The following is an 8,410-nucleotide window of genomic DNA, read 5'->3' as shown; positions in this document are numbered from 1 at the left end:
TTTTAATGTCTTTATTTCACTTCGCGTGTCTTAAATTCTGTTCTGTTTCTTCAATTTCTTTTGTAATATGTCAATTACCGCTCCAATCTCGTTAGAAAAGAATTTGATTGCTAATAAGAAAAATTGGAGATTCTGCATAACACAATTTGAAACATAATTTTGGCGGAGATCACCCCTCATAGCTGTTGGGTTGGCTCCTAGTAGAGCCGTTTTATGAAGCTGCTGGGCCGTTGAGGTATGAGCACGCTTTCAATAACTTTCTTGCACTGCATGCACCAGAGTTAAATTCATCCCAGAGGATGAAGATCTTGGTCTGGAGGTCTCGGAACTTTTTCTTCTGGATGCGCCGTAACTTTTTCTCGGAAACAAGCCTGATTTGAAGGGATGTCCGATGGGCCTCACGGTGAAGGAGACTGATGAGCAGGTACAAAGGAAGCTGGGATTTTCCAGACGCGCAGCGATTAAGTCCAAGATGCCAGCCCTCGATGTCGTTGTTCGTGCGGATGGACTTCATGAAGATACTCCACGATGAAGGCGGCCACGTGTTGCCTGTGATCCAGGTGCTGCCGACGTACTGGATGAACTGCTGGAGTTTCGGAGTTGACGACATACATAGTAACATAATACATAGTAACCTTTAAACCGTAATTCTACGTTGTATCGGTCTCTGCTTCTTTTATCAATTGTTTGAAGCCGTTCATGCATATCAGGAATCTCATTTGCTGGAAGGAACGGCAGGGCCATGGTCTTTCTGATGTATGCGTACGTTCCCCGGTCCAGTTTGTATAGTCCGCCTGAAGTCCCAACTCTTGAACCTGAAAAAAGAATAGAACACACGTTAATTAATTAAATAACCTACATTGTATCGATCTATTACACAAACTGTATGTGTAGAAAACATCGCACATTTTTCAGAAAACACGAATGTATTTTTTTTCGTTGCCGTCGTCGTCTCTACTTTATAGTCTCTTTAGACTTGATAAATAAACTAAACCAACATGAAATCGCCTTATTCTACTGCCAAACCGGAAACGAGTATCGAACGACTTTTAGAAAGTCTGGAGGTTTGGGTACGTACGTTTCATTCTCACGGAGGTCTGGGTATGTACGTTTCAATTACAACGGAGGTTTGTGTTCGGTCAAGCCGTGTTATGAAAGGTTTGTTAAGCTAATTTATACATTATAGTATTTTGTAACGAAACGACCTCGAGTATCATGAGGTTGTAACGAGTCGACTTTACATGTGCAGCGAATCGACTTCTATTTGCAGCGAAACGACCTGTAGCGAAACGACTTTGTAGGGAAACGACCGCAAACCAGATGAACAAGAGACGACTATGTGTGATTTGATTTCTTCGTCTTCATTGGCAAACTCACAGGTTTGAGCCAGGCATCTGAGCCGTGTGCAGTAGGAATCTTGCAATTCACCAGGATTCTGGGTAGCATTTCTGAACATGTAAATTTCGTACGTCTTGTTTACTTTGGGCTGGAAGTAAGCATTCAAAGCGTTTACGGCTTGGTCGTATTCTTTCTCTTCGCCCTGGTCTGGAAGTGTTTGGAAAATGTCGGCAACTTCCTCACCAGCGGAGTATAGTAGCAGCGCTCTCTTGCGTGTCGGATCTTTCACCTCATGCGCAGCGAGATACATTTCAAAACGCTTCAACCATTTTTTCCAACGCGGACCGACTGAAGCGTCGTCTTCATGCCGGTACGGAGAATGGAGGAAATGGAGGTAAAATATTCGCCATTTCGCTTCAGCAGTTGTGTAATCGTTCGGTGTAATCTTGTGATGCAATTTTCCGGGGAATCTTCCGTGGCGACTGTATATTATCGTTCAACTGAGTCGAGAAGTCTGGATTTTCACCTCAAAACAGTTTCAAGATGGCGGCTGGTGAGAAGAATGTTGTTTTTTCCATTGTTTATCCGATGTAGTTGTTTCGAAATGACTGTTAATTGAGTTGTAGTTGTAGGTGAGCTCGTTTGGGATATCCTCGTCGCCAGTTATGGAATCCTCGATTATAATTCTGAACTCTTTTAATAAAAACTTCTACTTCTCTAATCCTGCTCGTAATAACAACCCAGTGCGCATGCTAGTAAGCAATAACATATATATTTAGCCAAGCCTAAAAGCGGAGCTCCAATTTTTTTCATAGCATTTATAGAATTATCTGCTTAGCGTATGAGCGTAATAACCTTACCAGTTTCCATCCTTTCTGCCAGTTATATATATTTTTAGTGCCTATGCAGCAAACTGCCCATCAACAATAACAACAACAATGTAATACAGAGGTCAAATTTTTTTTGAATGCCGATTTGTTGTAACAGAAGGCAATTTTTCTTCATTTTCCTTTCCCCGAGGGCAAAATTACTTACTCCTGATAGGTCGAGCGGCGAAAATACTCGCTCCAGATTGGCTGAGCACGCCAGTTCTACATTTCGTTGGTTTCTTTATTTTGTGTCCAAAAATAACGAGTTCTTTCAAGTTCTTTGGAGTTCGCCTGTTTAAGCCGGGTTGTTTGTACCCCAAGTACATGGAAATCAAGTGCTGCAGCTAGAAAGAAAATTCCTAAACGTTAAGTTTTCGTGCCAAGAAACAGCAAAAGATTATTTGTGTCAAAGCTAAAAACTGGGATTGGATTGACTTTTGTTTAGCTGAGAAACAGAAATCAGTCATGGTGACCAAGTGCTTTCACCTCGCTACTTCTTCTTACAACGAAGGATAACCGAGTATAACAGTGTCCTTTTGATGGGAGGAAGGAGAAGGTCAAATTCAGTGGAAGAAATTACTCGGTAAGTTCCTTCTTTAGATCCATCGTTTGCTGTTTTTTGTCGATCTATTTTCGCTAATTTTCAAGCGGTAAGAAGCTTCATAGCGCAGGTGAACAATAATTTGATGCCTGACATTAAGTTTTATCTTTGTTAGTTTACTCCTGTATTAAACTTATATTCTTTCTTCATTACATGCGTAAAATTTACAACTCAGTCAATATTGCTCCTACCGAAACCTAAATAAACGCCAAGAAAAGGAAGAACCGTGCGGTGCGAACGAAATTGCCCCAAAACAAAATGTTCAAAAATTAGGTTCTCCACGAATATTTGTCCTATCGCAACGATTGAAGTATATTTGTAAAGCTTGAAACACGTAAAATAAGGAAAAAAATATTGATTGTTGCTCAGAAACGCATTACACTAGCAAACGGCTGGCAAGTTGCCTAAATTGGTAGGTTGCGTTCAAGTTAACAGAGAAAGAAAAATTCACCGTCGTTTGCTCATGATCTCCACAAATCCCTTAAGGACGGTGCCTACTATTGTTACTGCGCATACGTTCTGCGCATCGCGAGATACTCAGCTTTCCTATGGGTGGTGCCTACTAATACAGGAATATTTTTGCGCGGTTTAAAACTATACGGAGAAAGCAGAACTTACCAAATGCCTTTGGAATCTCAAAAGAAAATTGGGGGTAACCATGCATTTTTCCGAGAAAATTAAGCTTCAATTTAGGAAAAAATCCCATACATTGCTTTATATTTTGGCGCTTTTTAGAGATATTGTTGCTTAATTATCTCTGAAAAATGCGTGGTTACCCCCAATTTTCTTTTCGGATTCCAATAGGCCTTGCTAAGATCTGCTTTTCCCGCATAGTCATAAACCGTACAAAAATACTTCGGTATTAGTAGGCACCGTCCTTAAATTAGGTCATTTCACGTTGTTGTTTTCCGGATGACGGCAAAGAAGTGTGCCAAAATTTAATATGCGGAACGATTGTTTTTGTTTAATTGTTGTTGCTGCCGTCGTCGTTGCTTAACAGGGTTCCCAGACTTATTTGGCGCTCGGATAAAAATGTTTGAAACATCATAATTCAGTCAATATTCCTCCTACTAAAATAATTCTGGCCCTTACAAAAATGTTTTTTAAAACACTTTAACGCTTGGTTGTGACTCGAAATATCAGAGCGTCTAAAACTTGTGCGTGTCTATACATTCCAAGCGCATGGAAGCAGAGCGGCGCAAATGCATTGCATGTACACGGCTCCAAAACAAAATGTTCAAAAAGTAATTCTTCTGCGAATATTGGTGGTATCGAAACGGTTAAGTATCTGTCTAAAGCTTGAAACACGTAACATAAAGAAAAAATACCGATTGTTGCCTGTTAAGCGGCCGTCAAATTACACGTCATGATGATATTTTTGGTGTAAGAGCAACTGAGTGACCCGAGGAAAAATGTTTGGAAATTCAAAACTGTGTCAATTCTGCTCCTATAGTATAATAATTCCAGTCTCTATATAAATATTAACAAATGGAGAATATTGGAAAAAAGTCTTTGGTGTTTGGCAGAATTATTTTGGAGCTTTTAAACTTGTGTGGGTTTACAAACACACGAGAGTTGTGGTGCGAATGAAAAAAACAAGGCCACGAAAAAATATTTTTCAAAAATTAATTTCTACACCAATATCGATGATATCGAGAATTTAATAAACGATTGAATCATCTGTTGGTAAATCTTTAAACACGTAACATAAAGAAAATGAACGATTGTTGCCTGGAAGAAAGCGGCCGTCGAATCACGTACTGCATGATATTTTCTGCGAGAGCAAGATAGCTTCCGGGGAAAAATGTTTGGAAATTCAAATTTGGGTCAATTCTTCTCCTATAGTAAAAGTTCTAGTCTCTAAATAAACGTTAAAAAATGGAGAATACTGGAAAATAGTCTTTGGCTTGTGGTAAAATTATTTCAGAGCTTTTAAACTTGTGTGTGTTTACAAACACGCGAGAGCCGCGTGGTGCGAATGAAAAAAGTACGGACACGAAAAAAATATTTTTCAAAAATGAATTTCTACACCAATATCGATGGTATCAAAAATTGAATGAACGATTGAAGCATCTGTCGTTAAGGCTTTAAACACGTAACAAAAGAAAAGTTATCGATTGTTCCCCGGAGCTGGAAGAAAGCATTTTCGTGTACAAATGAGCTATAAAGGGCCGTCGAATCACGTAAACATTATAGTATATTTCTGCGAGAGCAAGATAGCTCCCGGGGAAAAATGTTTGGAAATCAAAACTGTGTCAATTCTGCTCCTATAGTAATAATTCTAGTCTCTAAATAAATTAACAAATGGAGAATACGGGAAATAGTCTTTGGCTTTTGGTACAATTATTTCAGAGCTTTTTTTAAAAGCTTGTGTGAGTTTACAAACACATGAGAGCTGGCGGTGCGAATGAAAAAAAAAAAAAAACCGTGACGGCCACGAAACACAATGTTCAAGTATTAATTTTTACACGAATATGGATGGTATCGAGAATTTAATGAACGATTAAGGTATCTGTGTAAAGCTTGAAATACGTAGAATAATAAATCATCGATTTTTGCCTGAAAGAAAATATTTTCGTTTACAAATGATCTGTTTAAACGGCCGTCGGAATCACGTAAACATGGTATTTTTTGCCAGAGCAAGTTTATAGGTTTAAAATAGCTCACAGGGAAAATGTTTGGAAATTCAAAACTGTGTCAATTCTGCTCCTAATTTTTAATAATTCTAGTCTCTAAATAAACGTTAAGAAAAGGTGAATACAGAAAAATACTCTTTGGTGTTTGGTAGAATTATTTCAGAGCTTTGGAACTTGTGTGTGTTTACAATCACATGAGGGCCATGTGGTGCGAATGAAAAAACGCGACCACGAAACATTTTTCAAGAATTAACTTCTCCTGGAATATAAGTGATATCGAAAGCGATTAAAGTGTCTATGTAAAGCTATTTAAGAGTTTTGAAAGTTGCCATAACTGATCACGAACGGGTGATATAGACAAATGTGAGGCTTCGTTAGACTTACTTTTCCGGCCGGTCTGCTCTAACTTGCTATTTATCGCTCTCTTTCGCGTTGAACTTTTTTTTTTCTCTCTTTCTCTTCTTTCCACGTTTGTCAACATATCCAACGAAAAAATATAAATTGACTTTGTATTTTGTGTTCTTTAGCACTTCTGTTGTAAACGCATCTCGCCATGCAACTTCCCGCCAAACAAACACGGGCGCATTAGCATTTGTGGGATTGCGTAGGTACGGGCGGTCGGTCGGACGCGTGTGACGTCATAACCAAACCAAAATTTATCGCACTGATGGGTTTACCAAAATCTCTTAGCCATGGGGCTCCGCGCGCGCGCCTCCGGCGCGCAGAGCTCCGCTAATAAATTAATGCTTTAATTTCATTGGAGCCAATTTATTTAGATTTTAAACTTTTGCTATGGCCAGCGTTCTCGTTAAGTTTTTGAATAGGCAACTACAGGATTATCAAGTTGGAGGCTATGGTTGTTGACTGACCAACATGAAAGTCTGTTTTTTTCCCCTGAAAATGTAACAAACATCGAATGACTCAAACAATGGAAGTTATTTTTCTCTCTTTTACTTGACAGTCAGCCAAAGCAGCATTTGGGCCTGAGAAAAACATCCAGTAATTAAGAGACCTTCCAGTTATAACAAATGACATGAATGATGTAAACACTTCAGGTTCTAAGGAATGTTGTCAATAAACTATGGGCATGACCTTTACTGACAGCACTCAGTCACAGCTTTGGTCAGGCAGGTTCGCAGTGGTTCTCCTTGTATTTTGTGAGACTTGTACAAAATAATCCATTGGGGGGAAGGGGAGTTGGGTGGGGGGGGGGGGGGAGAGTTGAGTCACCTTTGGCTGTCTATAAATTTCTCAAAGTTTCTTGTTTTTCATAGTAAATTGATTTCCCACTTACAAATATTTAAATTGTGGTTGACGGTATGCAGTGAAAAAGGCAAATCATTGCTTGGAGTTTAAAGTTCAGAACATGTTATTGAAAGGTGCAGTAAAAGCAATCCCTGTTCGGCTTAGTGTAAGAAATCATTTGGGACTAGCTTAATTGAATGACCTCCAATAAGAAGTCCCTCTTTAAATTAATAAGTGTTTCCGATTAATAAATTTTAATAAATTAATCAATTTAAGGACGTTTTCAACAATCACTTACCCCATTTTTTTCCAAGTTGTGACAAATTCACCAGAGTTTTCCAAGCCCGGTCTGGTAACTTTGCTTGGAGTTTGAAGTACAAGAGAACCCAGTCAGGAATTAACTCTCATACTATGAAACACATGCGCGTGTAAATTTCCCGCCAAAACCAAAACATGTCGTCATGATCAGGTTCAAGGTCTAATGGCACGGAGTTTAAAATATTTTTAAAACACAGACTTAAATGCATCCTTGGGAAGATATCAAGGAATCAGCTGGGATATCCTTTTGGCGCACAAGACCAGCAAATAAACCAAACGTTGAAACCACGAAAAAAGGTACTCGGTATTCTGTTGAAATTGGGAGGGGAAGCAGATTTCTGAGTGTTTTGATAATAACGAGATAAGCCTCAACCTTGTTCGGTATATAGCAAGCATTTTTCGGCCGTTAACTTGTTCGGTTGTTATATACAGATACGGATTCGGCCGTTATCCCAACTGAGTTAACGGCCGAGTCTCGATCAGTACAAAGAATGATAATTCAGTTTGATTAATACTATATACCGAGACAAACTCGGCCGTTATCCCAAATGAGTTAACGGCCGAATTTCGTTCGGTATATAATAGGAAACCCAAATTCCGCCGCGGCCGTTATCCCAAATGACTTAACGGCCGGATTTCGTTCGGTATATAAGATGAAACCCAAATTCCGCCGCGGCCGTTATCCCAAACGACTTAACGGCCGAATCCTGTTCGGTATATAATAGGAAACCCAAATTCGGCCGTTATCCCAAATAACCTAACGGCCGAATTTCGTTCGGTATATAATAAGAAACCCCAATTCGGCCGTTATCCCAAAATGACTTAACGGCCGGATACCGTTCGGTATATAATAGGAAACCCAAATTCGGCGGTTATCCCAAAACGCTGACCCCCGGGACAGCTGACCCCCTACTGACCCTCTCAAAAAATCACAGCAAAAAACAAAAAAAATGTGAAATTAAAGTTATAAAGTTAACCTGCAAGATGAAACAGCGCAAATGACAAGTGAGTTACTCTCTCCTCCACAGAGGCTCCATCAGTGGGGAAACGTAGCTTAGAAAGCCTGGGGAGAGGGAAATTAAACGAGTAGAGCCTGGAGGAGAGAAATATTAAAGCGCGCGGGGACGCTGGGAAGGGAGAGGAAAAGGAGAGAAGATACCTTTCAAAGATCAGCGATCAGCCGATCGCGTCCGCAATGAAATCAATTCTCTGGGATCTATGATTAATGTCAACATAAAACCCGTCTTCACCAGTAGGAAATTATGGCAAACTTTGAGTGTAAAGGAAAACAAGCCTCCGATCGTCAACACGCAATGCGTTGTATATTCATTCTAATGTGATTTGTGCGATGCAAATTAGGTCGGCTTTACTGCCCGACACTTACACCAACGCATTAGTGAACA

Source organism: Pavona decussata, unplaced genomic scaffold, assembly GCF_977016875.1.
Source record: "Pavona decussata unplaced genomic scaffold, jaPavDecu1.1 SCAFFOLD_416, whole genome shotgun sequence".
NCBI classification, from domain to species: Eukaryota; Metazoa; Cnidaria; class Anthozoa; order Scleractinia; family Agariciidae; genus Pavona; species Pavona decussata.
Note: the sequence above shows the minus strand (reverse complement) of the source record.